The sequence below is a fragment of the Triticum dicoccoides genome, chromosome 7A (genome assembly GCF_002162155.2).
Source record: "Triticum dicoccoides isolate Atlit2015 ecotype Zavitan chromosome 7A, WEW_v2.0, whole genome shotgun sequence".
Classification (NCBI taxonomy): Eukaryota; Viridiplantae; Streptophyta; class Magnoliopsida; order Poales; family Poaceae; genus Triticum; species Triticum dicoccoides.
In genome coordinates this window covers 564,058,044-564,065,196 of record NC_041392.1, presented here as the reverse complement: position 1 = coordinate 564,065,196, position 7,153 = coordinate 564,058,044, and positions in this window count along the sequence as shown.

Genomic DNA, 7,153 nt, shown 5'->3' with positions numbered 1-7,153 from the left:
GGGGAGGAGTTGGGCCGCGGGGGCCCGGAACGGGCCGGCGGGCCTCCGAGGCGGCGGTGGCGGCGGTTGCCACTTGGCAGCGCGGGAGAGGACGCGGGTGGCGGCGGACAACGTCCGGCGCGGCCGGACACGTCCGGTGCGCGGCGGATCTGATTTTTAGGGTTTTGAGAGGGGGAAATGATCCGAAAACGGGGGGGCTATTTATAGGCATAAGTGGAGCTAGGAGAGTCCAAGTTAGGTGCGGTTTTCGGCCACGCGATCGTGATCGAACGCTCTAGGACATGGAGCAGAGTTTGGTGGGTTTTGGGCCAAATTGGAGGGGTGTTGGGCTGCAACACACACGAGGCTTTTTCGGTCCCTCGGTTAACCGTTGGAGTATCAAACGAAGTCCAAATGATACGAAACTTGACAGGCGGTCTACCGGTAGTAAACCAAGGCTGCTTGGCAAGTCTCGGTCCAATCCGGAAATGTTTAATCCCCACACACGAAAGAAAGCTAGAAATGACCACCGGAGGAGAACGAAGCGCCGGAATGCAAAACGGACAACGGGGAAAATGCTCGAATGCATGAGATGAACACGTATACAAATGCAATGCACATGATGACATGATATGAGATGCATGAAAACGAAAACAACACACGGAGACAAAGACCCGAACCCGAGGAAATAAATATAACTTAACGCCGGAAACGGCAAGAGTTGGAGTACAAATAGGGAAAGTTACATCCGGGGTGTTACAACACTCCACCACTATGAAAAGATCTCGTCCCGAGATCTAGGACTGAAAGAACTCCGGGTACTCAGAATGGAGGTGATCCTCGCGTTCCCAGGTAGCTTCACGGTCGGAATGGTGTGACCACTTGACTTTCAGAAATTTGATTGACTTGTTGCGAGTCTTGCGTTCAGTCTCTTCAAGAATAGAAACTGGGTGCTCACGATAAGAGAGATCTTCTTGGAGCTCAATGTCCTCGAAGTTAATGGTGCGGTCGGGAGTCTTGAAGCACTTTCGAAGCTGAGAGACATGGAACACGTCATGAACATTTGCAAAGTTTGAAGGAAGCTCGAGTTGATAGGCGAGGTCGCCTCTCTTGCTAACAATCTTGAAAGGTCCCACGTATCTAGGGGCAAGCTTTCCTTTGACACCGAAGCGACGAGTACCTTTCATAGGAGAGGCGCGGAGGTAAACATGATCTCCGATCTCGAAAGCCAAATCACGGTGCTTACTATCATAGTAGCTCTTCTGGCGGGATTGGGCTGCTTTGAGGTTATCACGAATGACTTTGCATATTTCTTCTGCTTCTGTGATTAAGTCATTACCCAAAAGCTGACGTTCACCGGTTTCAGACCAGTTGAGAGGGGTACGACACTTCCTGCCATACAGAATTTCAAATGGGGCCTTGCCCGAACTTGCTTGAAAACTATTGTTGTAGGAGAATTCAGCATAAGGAAGACAATCCTCCCACTTCATGACGAAGGAGATCACACAAGCCCTGAGCATATCTTCAAGAATCTGGTTGACACGCTCGACTTGACCGCTTGTTTGAGGATGGAAAGCTATGCTGAAGCGGATGTTAGTGCCCATGGCCTTCTGAAAAGAATCCCAAAACTTGGAGGTAAAGATGCTGCCACGGTCTGAAGAGATCACTTGAGGAATACCGTGCAGAGAGACAATTCGAGAGGTATATAGTTCCGCCAATTGAGCTGCAGTGATCGACTCTTTGATAGGCAGAAAGTGAGCCACTTTGGTGAGCTTGTCGATGACAACGAATATAGCATCATTGCCACGCTTGGACTTTGGAAACCCAGTCACGAAGTCCATTTCAATGTGGTCAAACTTCAATTCTGGAATGGCAAGAGGTTGGAGGAGACCTGCTGGCCTTTGGTGTTCTGCCTTCACTCTTCTGCAGACATCACATTCATTCACGAATTGAGCGATCTCGCGCTTCATTCGAGTCCACCGATAAGCTTGCTTAAGGTCCTGATACATCTTCGTGCTCCCAGGGTGGATGGAGAGGAGAGAATTGTGAGCCTCGTTCATGATCACTTTACGAAGTTCACCTTTGGGCACAACAATACGATCCTCGAAGAAGAGAGTGTTCTTGTCATCAAGGCGGTAGCACTTGTACTTGGACTGACTCTTGGCAATCCCAATCTTCACCTTTTTCACCATAGCATCAAGAAGCTGGGCTTGGCGAATCTGGTCTTCTAAGGTAGGAGAGACTTGAAGGTTGGCGAGGAAACCTTGAGGAACAACTTGCAGATTAAGTTTGCGGAAAGCTTCACAAAGCTCGGGATGATAAGGCTTGAGAATGAGACTGTTGTAGTAGGCCTTTCTGCTCAAAGCGTCAGCAATCACATTGGCCTTGCCTGGAGTATACTCAATACTCGGATTATACTCTTGAATCATTTCGACCCATCGAGTTTGCCTGAGGTTGAGATTAGGCTGAGTGAAGATGTACTTGAGACTCTTGTGATCGGTGAAAATGTCCACTTTTCTTCCCAATAGAAGATGTCTCCAAGTCAAAAGAGCATGCACAACTGCCGCCAACTCGAGATCATGAGTGGGGTAGTTCTTCTCATTAGGCTTCAACTGGCGAGATGTATAAGCAACAACTTTCTTCTCTTGCATCAATACTGCGCCAAGACCTTGGAGAGAGGCATCACAAAAGACCTCGTACGGCTTGGATTCATAAGGTGGAGTCAGAACTGGAGCAGTGATCAACTTCTCTTTCAAAGTGTTGAAAGCAATATCACACTCCGGAGACCAAACGTACTTGACGTGCTTCTGGAGAAGATTAGAGAGAGGCTTCGCGATCTTAGAAAAGTTTTCAACGAATCTTCGGCAATAGCTTGCGAGACCGAGAAAACTGCGGAGTTGCTTCACATTCTGAGGAGGTTCCCAATTCACAATTGCGGACACCTTCTCGGGATTCACGGAAATGCCCTTGGCAGAGATGATATGACCAAGATAAAGAACCTCATCGAGCCAAAATTCACACTTGGAGAACTTGGCGTAGAACTGATGTTCCCTGAGCTTATCGAGAACCAAACGCAAGTGCTTGGCATGATCTTCCTTGTTCTTCGAGAAAACCAGAATGTCATCGAGATAGACCAAAACGAAGTCATTGGTGTAGGCGTTGAAGATGAAGTTCATCATGCGAGAGAACGTCAGAGGAACGTTGGCAAGGCCAAAAGACATGACAGTGTATTCATATAAACCAAAGCTTGTTCTGAATGCTGTCTTGGGAATATCTTCTTCACAAATGCGAATCTGGTGATAACCCGTACGGAGATCAAGCTTGGAGAATACTTGGGCACCTTTGAGTTGTTCGAACAGCTCATTGATGTTGGGAAGTGGGTATTTGTTCTTGATGGTCTTCTTGTTCACTGGACGGTAATCAACACAAAGTCGGTCCGTTCCATCCTTCTTCTTCACAAAAAGAACACCACAACCCCACGGAGAAGAACTAGGCCGGATGAGACCCATTCTTTCTTGCTCATCAAGTTGCTTCTTCAGCTCCTTCAACTCTTCAGGTCCGAGCTTGTAAGGACGTTTGCACACAGGTTCCGTGCCAGGCTCAAGTTCAATAACGAATTCAACTGGCCGGTGCGGAGGCATTCCTGGGAGCTCTTCTGGAAAGACGTCTTGATATTCGCAAACGACTGGAATTTGAGAGATGGCATCCAATTCACCCTTCTCATTGAGAGAAAACAGACGGATAGTATTATCCCGAGCGGCAAAGACAATTACATCCTCAGACGAATGAGTCAATTGAATCTGCCTGGCTGCACAATCAAGCTGAGCCTTGTGCTTAGAAAGCCAATCCATCCCGAGAATAAGATCAATATCCGAGTTACCAAGAACCATTGGGGAAGAAAGGAACTTGTAGTCTCCCAACGTGATAGTAACATCTGGCACCTCCAGACTAGCACTCAAACATTTGCCAGGAGAAACAATATCCATTTGTTTACCCAAATGAGAAGAAACGAACTCATGCTTGGTAAAAAATGGCTTAGACATGAAACAATGCGATGCACCCGTGTCAAAAAGAACTCTTGCAGGAATATCATTAACAGGAAGGTTACCCATGATCACATCTGACAAATCCTCTGCCTGAGCTGCATTCATCAAATTCACCTTGGCATGCTTGGGGTTATGCTTGACCACAGCTGTACTTGCCGATCTCACAGGAGGAGGAGGAGGAAGACGCCTCTGGTTGAAACACTTGTTGGCATAGTGACCCTTCTGTTGGCACTTGTTGCACGTGACCTCTGAAAGCGGACGGTGATACGGAGCACTCGATCTTAGAGGTTGAGACGAAGTCTTGTTCTGAAAGCCAGGGTTGGGTGGGTGGGAAGAACCACTGCCACCTTTGCTCTTCTGCTGATACGGCTGACGGAATGGAGGAGGAAGCAAAAACTTCTGCTGCTTGGCCACTTGAGTAGAGGAAGAAGGAGTAGCATCTCTGACTCGCTTCCTGGAAGCATCGCACCTCAACTGACCAGCCTCTTGCTTCAGTGTCATGTTGTAGAACTCATCGTATCTCAAGGGCTCAAAGAGAACAAGAGCGAGCTGAATATCTTCTCTGAGACCACCCCTGAACTGATATATCATGCTCTTCTCATCAGGCACGTCCTGCTTGGCAAAGCGGGCAAGCTTCTGGAACAATTTGTTGTAGTCATAGACAGACAAAGAGCCTTGCTTCAGATTGCGGAATTCCTCACGCTTGCTTTCAACCACGCTCTGCGGAATATGATGAGCTCGGAAATCTCGACGGAAATCATCCCAAGTGATAACACGTCCACCTCTGGAATCCTTGTACTGCTGGAACCATTCTGCAGCTTGATCTTTGAGTTGGAAGGAAGCGAACTTCACAAAGTCCTCAGGCCTGACGTTGCTGCACTCGAAATGCTTACACAGATCCACAAGCCAATCGTCAGCATCGGTTGCCTCAACACAATTGCTGAAAGTCTTTGGCCCGTTAGCAAGGAACTGGTTGAGTGTAGCAAAGTGGCTCTGACTGCTGCCTTGATTCCCTTGACTGCCTTGATTGCGCTCTTGGAGAATTTGCATGATCAGCTGAGTGTTTGCGTTGGTCGCGGCCATCACAGCTTGCCATGCCTCAGGAGGAGGTGGAGGTGGTGGCGGATCTTGATTCTGGTTCTGACTGGCGCTCTTAGCAGGAGCCATCCTGAAGAGGTTGACCACTGTTAGCACATAGACAGATAATTATTGAAGCTGAATCCAACGGAATGAAAATTGCAACATATAGTCTTCACATCCGAACAAAATGAACGAATGCATTCCTCTTCAAATGGTCACATATCCATAAATTGAGAAGCCACGTAGAATTAAGGTAGAGAAATAAATCAACAAGGTACGGATCAAGAACGAATAATCGGTAAGAAATCCCAATCTCAAACCAATATCCGTGGAAGAAGAACTAGAGCTACTAGAATTCCCACCTATGAAACTCCCGAACTTTTCCGGTTATGCAATCAGGTGTTGGGGATACAGGGGAAGCATAATATCTCACCCAAACTAGCAAATCCTACATCCAGCTATATCCATCCTTTAACACATAACCAAGAAAACTTCGGAAACCATCTACCTCAACCTTCGAAAAGCATCCGTTATACAAGTTATGGCGATACTCCCGAACTCCCGCCCCAGTACTGGGTGGCGTCGAGGTTATCTCACCAACGAACTGCATAAAAGAGATTTTCGATGTCGGCGAACATATCTCAAGTATTCCAGAATTGCAACGATAAAATTATGATGACAACACCTCAGAGCTCAACTCCCCGGGACACTTCCACTAAACCCCTGACAGGAGGCACCAAGTCAATGTTCTCATCATAAGCCATCGGAACGATTCCAAGATACTCGCGTGATCCTAAAAAATATTTTTAGTGAAATTTGAGAAGAGAAGAGTCAAAACTCTACGTCAGGATGCCTTACCAGAGCGATGAGGAGACTAGGAAGTAAAAGAATTCCTAAACTCTCCGATATATAATTCCTAAATGACTCAAAACATTTTTCTAGACACAACTCGGACGCTAAAAACGATCAAGCAATGGGGCTCCTAAGGTCGGGGAAGGCTCTGATTACCAACTTGTAACGCCCTCGATGCGGCTATAGCTCCCACGTGTCGAGGCACGACTTAGAGACATAACCGCATTGAAAGCAATGTCGCAAGTCAGGCAACCATTACAACATCCCATGTAATATATAATAAAAGGGGGAGAACGTAGTTGGCTTACACTCGCCACGTCACATCAAAGTACATAAATAACATCCATCATACAAACACTCATGGCCCGGCTACGGCGCCAAAATAGAAGAAAACCCAACATGCGACAAGGCCCTGAATCGAACCCCAACTAGGCACCACTACTGATCATCGGGAAAAGAAACATAGTAACGCTGAGAGTCCTCGTCGAACTCCCACTTGAGCTCGTACTCGTCACCTGGAGCGAAATCACCTGGACCTGCATCTGGAATTATAGTATCTGTGAGCCACGGGGACTCAGCAATCTCGCACCCTCACGATCAAGACTATTTAAGCTTATAGGAAGGGTAAGGCAAATATATGTGGAGCTGCAGCAAGCGACTAGCATATGTGGTGGCTAACTTATACGCAAAAGAGAGCGAGAATAGGAGGCAAAGCGCGAGCGAGAAGCTAGAAGGCTACCTGCGCAAACATTACTCCAACACCGTGTCCACTTCTCGGACCCCGCCGAGAAGAGGCCGTCACGGCAACTGTGACGCCCGGATAATTAAGCTACAGTGATCCCCCGCTAATGATGCCACGTCACCTCGGTTACTGTTGATAAACCCTAGATAATTCAAAACCAAAACAAGTTCAAAATTTAATTACAGGAAAACAATAAAAGTTTTCAAACATTAAAATAAAAATGTTTGGTTTGTACTAAATATTACATAGATAATTATGGTGTAGAAGATACAGTTTTATAAAATGCATAAATATTTTAAATTGAATTAAAACAAAAAGAAAAGAAATAAAAGAAAAAGAAAATACAAAAGAGAAAACAAAACAAAACAAGAAAAAAGAATACTAGTCCCCCTTGGCCCACCTGGGCCTCGGCCCAACTGGCCGGCCCACTCGGACCGAGCCACCCCACTACCTA